This window comes from Oncorhynchus mykiss, chromosome 15, assembly GCF_013265735.2.
Source record: "Oncorhynchus mykiss isolate Arlee chromosome 15, USDA_OmykA_1.1, whole genome shotgun sequence".
Classification (NCBI taxonomy): Eukaryota; Metazoa; Chordata; class Actinopteri; order Salmoniformes; family Salmonidae; genus Oncorhynchus; species Oncorhynchus mykiss.
This window is the reverse complement of record NC_048579.1, coordinates 36,551,919-36,560,764: the sequence shown is the minus strand read 5'-3', so window position 1 is coordinate 36,560,764 and position 8,846 is coordinate 36,551,919.

The window sequence follows — 8,846 nt, the reverse complement described above, 5'->3', positions numbered from 1 at the left end:
CTAGTGTTGCTAGACAGAGCCCAGGTGGTCTCCCCATAGACCCTTCCTCCCTTCACTCACAGGGTGTGGACAAAATTGCACCTCATTCCCTTTACAGTGCACTACTTTTAACTAGGGCCCATAGCTCTGGTCAAAAGTAGTTAGGGGCATTGCATTGTTCACTCCGTATGGGCTGACAAAAAGCACACGTACAGTAGATTGATGACCCACATGGGTTAGAGCCAAGGTACAGTACACATGAGACATGGTTGGGATTCCTCCCTCTGTCCGTTTTCTCCCTATCTTTTACCATGTCTGTGTCCCAAATGGCACCCTATTAGTGCACTACTTTTGACCAGAGCCATATTGCTAGTGGTTACAAGCAGTACACTATGTAGGGAATAGGGTTCCATTTGGGACACACTCCATGTTTTCCTTTGATAGAAGGAGGGAGACACTCTGTCCGCCTGGCCTCTTAGGAACTCTTAGGACTCTCCCAGGTCGCTATTTGCTTTTCCCAGTATCCTTGGGGTGACTAATTATAGTGTCAGCCTATCTGCACCCCCCCGGCCAGTCTAGACCAGTGAGTCCTTGTCCTCCCTCTACATGCCAGATGTGGAGGTTTATAACTGGGAGTAGTAGTCTGGCTCTGTACTCTCTGCAGCAGCAGGCCTGGGTTCAAATACTTTTTTTGTATCTTTCAAACAACTTACAACGTTTAATTGAGCATGCCTGGAGTGCCATATCAGGTAGGGTTTGCGACATGCAAACTCAATCACACACATCTGAAGTATTTAAAAGAAAACAAATACTATTTGAACACTATTTGATGCTCTGCAATAATGGAAGCTTGTCATTTAACACACAGGGGCTATCGCTTGGCATGAAATGCACTTCCATTGTGGCCCCCACAACACTCACAGTATCTTGCAGGTCAAGTGTACCACAAAGCCTCAATTTATTTCACAACACCATGACCTGCAGGAACCAGATAGAGGGAGAGGTATGAGTTAGGGAGCGAGTGGGAGACGTGCTGTGTGAGAATAGAAAAACAAAAGCCCACCAGGGTTTTCAGGCTCAATTGAACATTAAATCACTTTTCTGGAGGAAAATATGACAATGTTATTTTTTGTTGAGCTACAATGAATGCATGTGCTTTGGTTTGCAAAGGTAAAGACAGAGGGCATAGAAGCCAAGCCAAAATGTCTAAAAGAGTTTGTTGTTTTTCTCTATGCTGATCCTGATGGAATCTAACTTCTCCAAACATGGATGTTGTTTTGCTCTGTGGAAGGACTGAAGGAGCACCGTTCCAGAGTTGTGGTATAGGTCTGTAGGAGGACTGTGGTGAAGAGAAGAACACCTCAACAGTGAACTTCACTGGGTAGCCATGTCATGGGCATTAGCCATGTCGAAATGAGTCGAATTGCAGGAAATTTGCATAAAACGGCAACATTTTCTCTCAGCTTTATAATGCAGAATAAATATTTTTAAGATGTGTATTTTATCTAAATTAATGTTCCTAAGCATTATATTCCCCCTGACTGATGATTGCATCATAAGGATCAATAAGGCATGTGCTTGGTTAATATGGAGTTCCAATAGGAAGGTAACAAAGCAAGATATTATTTTTTAGAGTAAAGAATTAGGAGGCTTCGATGCAGTGAACGTAGGTTGGAAGTTAAACATTTTACTTTACTGTAATATTTTGGCAAGTGCTATTGCTAGAAATGTCCTTTGGTTGGGTGACCTGCATGGGTGGGAAATCAAGAAAAAATGTACCTCATCACACATTGTGCTATGGTGACTTTACTGACAACTTTCAACATTTGAATATGAACTGGAATAGATTCAAACAAAACAATCTATAAAATTGATATCTGATGAAATGTACGGTGGTGAAGTTGCATACCGCAACTTGACCCCAGCAGAAACTAAAGAACTTAGAAAACATTTACTCAGTACACAACTGTCAGAAAATGTCAGAGATACTGCATGGTTGATTTCTGTATAACGTTTCCCATTGTGTGCTGTAGTAAAGTGGAGTTGTTTTGTTGAAAGTACATTTTGCCCAATGCCGAATTGTAGTGATGAGAGTTTAGAACACCTTTTATTGAACTGCTACAGAACTAAGTAAATATGGGACCTGATGAGAAGTAATGATTTCGATGTATGTATAAATCCCAAGAAAGTATTTTACTGTGTTTTTGATACTCCCATGGATGACAATACTAAAGATCTATGGTGGACAATAATATACAATATTAAACACTTCCGTTCAAAAGTTTGGGGTCACGTAGAAATGTTCATGTTTTCCATGAAAACATTCATGAAATGAGATGAAAAATATATAGAAAATATAGTCAAGATGTTGACAAGGTTATAATGATTTTTAATTGAAATAATAATTGTGTCCTCTTCAAAGAATCCTCCATTTGCAGCAATTACAGCCTTGCAGACCTTTGGCATTCTAATCCTCAAATGTGCTGGGGTAATCTAAAGAGATTTCACCCCATGCTTCCTGAAGCACCTCCCACAAATTGGATCGGCTTGATGGGCACTTCTTGCGTACCATACAATCAAGCTGCTCCCGCAACAGCTCAATAGGGTTGAGATCCAAGGACTGTGCTGGCCACTCCATTATAGACAGAATACCAGCTGACTGCTTCTTCCCAAAATAGTTATTGCATAGTTTGGAGCTGTGCTTTGGGTCCTTTTCCTGTTGTAGGAGGAAATTGGCTCCAATTAAGCACCAGCCAGAGGGTATGGCATGGCGTTGCAAAATGGAGTGATAGCCCTCCTTCTTCAAGATCCCTTTTACTCTGTACAAATCTCCCACTTTACCACCACCAAAGCACCCCCGGACCATCGCATTGCCTCTACCATGCTTGACAGGTGGAGTCAAGCACTCCTCCAGCATATTTTCATTTTTTTATGCATCTCACGAATGTTCTTCTTTGAGATCCGAACACCTCAAACTTAGTTGTCTGTCCATAACACTTTTTTTTCCAATCTTCCTCTGTCCAGTGTCTGTGTTCTTTTGCCCATCTTAATCTTTTCTTTTTATTGGCCAGTCTGAGTTATGACTTTTTCCTTGCAACTCTGCCTAGAAGGCCAGCATCCCGGAGTCGCCTCTTCACTGTTGACGTTGAGACTGGTGTTTTGCGGGTACTATGTAATGAAGCTGCCAGTTGAGGACTTGTGAGGCGTCTGTTTCTCAAACTAGACACTCTAATGTACTTGTCCTCTTGCTCAGTTGTGCACCAGGGACTCGCACTCCTCTTTCTATTCTGGTTATAGCCCGTTTGCGCTGTTCTGTGAAGGGAGTAATAATTAGCGTTGTATGAGATCTTCAGTTTCTAGGCAATTCTTCACATGGAATAGCCTTCATTTCTCAGAACAAGAATAGACTGACAGGTTTCAGAAGAAGGTCCTTTGTTTTTGGCCATTTTGAGCCTATAATCTAACCCACAAATGCTGATGCTTCAGATACTCAACTAGTCTAACAAAGGCCAGTTTTATTGCTTCTTTAATTAGAACAACAGTTTTCAGCTGTGCTAACATAAATGCAAAAGAGTTTTCTAATGATCAATTAGCCTTTTAAAATTATAAACTTGTATTAGCTAACACAACATGCCATTGGAACACAGGAGTGATGGTTGCTGATAATGGGCCTCTGTACGCCTAAGTAGATATTCCATAAAATAAATCTGCCGTTTCCAGCTACAATAGTCATTTACAACATTAACAATTTCCACACTGTATTTCTGATCAATTTGATGTTATTTTAATGGACAAAAAATGTGTTTTTCTTTAAAAAACAAGGACATTTCTTAGCGACCCCTAACTTTTGAACAGTAGTGTACATTGTGAACAATAAGATTTGGAAGATGTATGATGACTACAAAATAACTTTTTGTCCCCTCTAACATAATTTTTAAACAAATGAAAACGGAATTAAAAAGAAAGAAGCTGGACTCAAAAAAACAAGTTGACCTACAAAAACTTCAATGGACACTATTAAATATGTAAATCCTGGTCAGTAGCCTAATGATGAACCCATGTATTAATGTAAAAACAGATTTGTACAGTATTTATATGAATTAATCTATTATGTTTGCAAAATGTGTGATTTTTTTTTATTTTAAACCAAATCAAAAAAAGCAAAATGTATAGAATTGCCAGAAATTGCATTAAAACTGCAAACTTTTATTTCAGCTCCATGGCAAAATTTGTAGATTAGCAGAAAAATCTGAAAAATGATCTTCTCTCCACTGCCATGATGAGGGCCTCAAATGTTTGTACTCAGGGCCTACAGAATTCAGCCCATTGCCACACCCCCTGTCACGCCCAGCACCTAAACCTGTTTTTCATCCAGAAAAACTCCTGCATTGTTATAATTTCATTATCGTACAGTCCATTTTATATAATTGGTCACAAGAGCCCATACTTCAATCCAGGGACGCAACTTTAGTGTATAATTTTTTTAACTTAAACATTCCAAAAAGCCTTCCCGATGCTCGGAGGCATCCGCATGGTCCTAAAGCACACCGGTGCCCCATTTTATATCACATTCCAATTATAAAACTGAGGGGAGGGGGGGACAAAAATGCAATTTCAGAATGTGAGGTCCCCAGTGAAAGTTGCACCCCTGCTTAAATCTATATTCAGTTAAATGTTTTGAAGGGCATTATTAATCTGTGTTTGATTTTGTCTTTCGTCTGTGTTTTTTTTCCACCGCTCAACCCTTATGGTGGGTCACGACTCAAAAGACACCTCAACATGTGGGTCACGAATCAAAAAAGTTGGGGAACACATGCATCATCTCTCCTTCAATATCAGAGATGTGTAGTTCCTAATCTGCATATTGTCATTATAGAGCCCACCGGGAAAATGAATTTGATTCACCATTAACTGATTACAACATTAACATAGTGTAACAACTGACTTAATTATTTTTGTTTCCACTTGGCCCTAAACCTGTTACTTACATGATAATTTGTTACAGTACATAGTTGGAATGCAATGTGTGTGTTTATGGACCCAGATCAATGTGGAAATGGGCCCATGTTGCCTCCTTGGCATGGCCCCTGTAGAATTACAGGAAGGGCTGCGTGTTCTTTCATGTAACAGCAAGGTGATACTTGGAGCATGAAACTGTGCAAACAGGCCACTCGGACGTTAAAACATACATAGTGATTCATGCAGCTTTCTAACTAGTTCTTGAAGAGAGCTGTTTGTGTTTTTAAAGGGATGACACATTGCATTTCACTCATGGTGGAAAGGCCTCGTCTTTATCAATGTAAATCAACTGAAATGTGTTGTTGTGCAGCATCTTTAGTCCAAAATCTTTGGCCCAGAGTTCTCATGTTAACCGCGACTGCGCGGGACCAACATGACATCAATTCACTGCATTGTCACATAGTGATTCCCCTAGCTGCCTGGGTTCCCTCTCTTCTCTGTGAAGTGCTGTGTCTGATGTCATCTCTGGCACGGGACGTATTGAATTAGCTATGCCTCACTCACACACACACACACACACACACACACACACACACACACACACACACACACACAGAGAGAGACAATTAGCCATGCTGTCTAGGCAAAGACACATTCAGACAGATGACTCAAATATCACACGCTAGAGGTCACATCTGATGCGAAGCCATGAAAGTAGTAAAAGTAGCAAAAGAAAGCACTGCAGAAAAAAACAGTCCATGTCTTTACTTTAACATCTTTATTAACTTCACATAATAACTTATTGAGACTTTCACATAAAGTCTGTCCCAAATGGCATCTTATTCCCTATATAGTGCACTGTTTGACCAGGACCTACACTACATGACCAAAAGTATGTGGACACCTGCTCATCATAGATCGCATTCCAAAATGATGGGAATTAATATGCTATAACAGCCTCCACTCTTCTGGGAAGGCTTTCCACTAGATGTTGGAAGACTGCTGTAGTGACTTCCATTCAGCCACAAGAGCATTAGTGAGGTTGGGCACTGATGTTGGGCGATTAGGCCTGGCTCGCAGTTGGCGTTCTAATTCATCCCAAAGGTGTTAGAGGTCAGGGCTCTGTGCAGGCCAGTCAAGTTATTCCACAGCGATCTCAACAAAAAAAATCTGTATGGACCTCGCTTTGTGCATTGGCAAGCTGAAACAGGAAAGGGCCTCCCCAAACTGTTGACACAAAGTTGGAAGCACAGCATCATCTAGAATGTCATTGTATGCTGCAACATTAAGATTTCCCTTCACTGGAACTAACATGAAAAACAGACCCAGACCATTATTTGTCCTCCGCCAAACTTTACAGTTGGCACTAAAATAAAGTATCAAATCAATTTGTTTTGTTATTTGTAAACTTAGGTTCCCTTTTTCTAATATTAAGTTTTGATTGAACATCTGATAACATTCCTTATCAAAAATAAGCAAAAATAGAGAACATCAGAAAGGGGGAAAATACTTTTCCACAGCACGGAATACTGTATAGATAATAGGGTACCATTTGAGACACAAATAGTAGAATCTGTTGGAGACTGTAGATTGCGTAGATACTGTAATTACCTTTCCCCACAGAACAGAAGCTCAGTAGCTTATGAAACTGCGGTTGTGCGGGCTTGTTTCACAAGGAAGTGGATCAAAGTGACTGCAGTATCAACAATAAGCAGCTGTTTGCACTGTCGGTTCAGAGGTGAGGAGCTTTACATGTTCTCCCTTTGTTGAGTATCCCCTGTGGCCCCACTCTCCACGAATGTCCACAGATCCCTTACCTTACAACAATAATCAGATCCCACAGCTACAGCCCTCTGATCTCTGGAGTAGATGCCTCTCTGGGTGACTTTGCACCACCAGGCTGGACTCAGGTAATACCTTGGTTCCCTTGGTTCAAATAATACTTAAAATCTTTCAAATACTTTAAACGTTTGCATTAGCCAGCATGCGGTGCCAAATTATTAAAAATAGTATTTGAACCCAGGCATGGCTCCGGGCAGGTTTTAGGATCAGACCAGAGACGGACCACATAGTGCTGGGCTCCCTCCCTCCCTCCCTCCCTCCCTCCCTCCCACTCCATCTGTTATCTGTTACAGGAGGCGCTTACCTCTGTGAAACCCAGTCATTTAAGGATTTGCTTTGTTGGTGTAGAGCTAGTTTGATTATGGGTTTATTACGTGCCCGAGGAGGCCTGAAAGTGGTTCAGTGGGGGTACACTACCAGACATCTACTGTGGCCGTTATACAACATGACAGATAGTGTTATTGCGTCTGGGCCCTGGTCAAAGTACTGCACTATAGGGAATAGGGTGGCATTTGGGATGCAAACTGTGCGTTTGTACCATATTGATTTACGCAGTTGCTATATTTAGAAATTGCTTTATTTAAATTTTGTGAAAAGCAGAGTTTCATAAAAGACAAGCTTTCCGGAGGGAAAAAAAATGAGTAGATTTAGATAGTGAGGGATAGGTTACATCATTCTTCCTTTCTCATTCATGTATCGTCCACAAAATGGATCATTCCCATCTTTCAACATACTTTTAAAAGGTATTGAGAGATTTTGTTTTGTTGTTTTTACTTCAACCACATGTATTAGATAATAACTCAATAGCACATTTCTGTGTTGCAGCTAGACCATGTCAGAAATGTTGAACGTAGTTCCAAAGGGTGCTGGTTGGTTCACCGGACATTGGTGTCAAAGGCAATCAAAAGTGATGACCATTGGAAAGTACCGGGAAAAACAGCCTGTGTCCCAAATGTCATCATATTCCTTATATAGTGCACTACTTTTGACCAAGGCTCATAGGGAACAGGGTGCCACTTGGGATGCAGTTGTGTGTCTGGACTAGTACTATGGCTCGATTGTTTGGGTTGGTTTGGGACATCTTGTGGTTCTTTGTGATAGAATGTGAGGATAGAGTAGCCACAGGATAGTCTTGGGTTCCTGAAATAGTCTGTTCAAATTATAGGTCCGGAGTAAGGCCTCTGAAGGGAAATGGACGGTTTTGGTGCATGGAGGATGCCTTGCATGAGGTTAGTTATTACAGATGTAGGACCTTAATTTGAGCAAGTTTACTACAGCAAAAAAAATAATCCTGAAGCAAAAGGATATGTGAATTATTAGGTGGATTATAATTAATGGACATTTTTGTAGGGTTGATCTATTTTTCATACGGGACGATCAAGACTGAAATTTCAAAGTGGAAGTTACAAACTTCAGAAGCATTTTCAAACCTAAAATTCATGACATGTTTTAAATTTCCTGCAACAGTGATCAAATTAAGATCCAATATCTGTATAGCTCGGCCAATTTAAGCACATTTCTTTAATCAAGAAGAGAAATCTGAACCCTTGCAATGAATTCTTAGTCAAAAGTGGTACACTCCAAAATGATCTTACAAACTAGGCTAGATTTTTATTGACAATTATTTTTGAGAACTTGACCTAGACCTAGCCTATAGGATATGCCAACCAAATGCTGGACAATAAGTGCTGATTTGTTTACATTGGGTTTGTCATTGTTGACTTGGTAGAGCATGGCACTGGCAATGCCAGAGTTGTGGGTTTGAATCCCGCGGCGGACCAGTATGAAAATTTATGCACTCACTGCTGTAAGTTGCTCTGCATAAGAGTGTCTGCTAAAATTACAAAAAATATATATATTAATCACATCTCCCACACTAACTTTATAAATATTCAAACTTTCCTTATTTGTTTTTTGATTCATGAGTTTGATGGCTCAGTGTTCATTTTTAGCATTTACTGCCTAAGTTTGCCCAACGAAGAAATCATTTAAATAATTGGCAACATCAAATGGTTTTGTGACATGTAAGCCATCTGATTCAATGAAAGATGGAGTTGAATATGTCT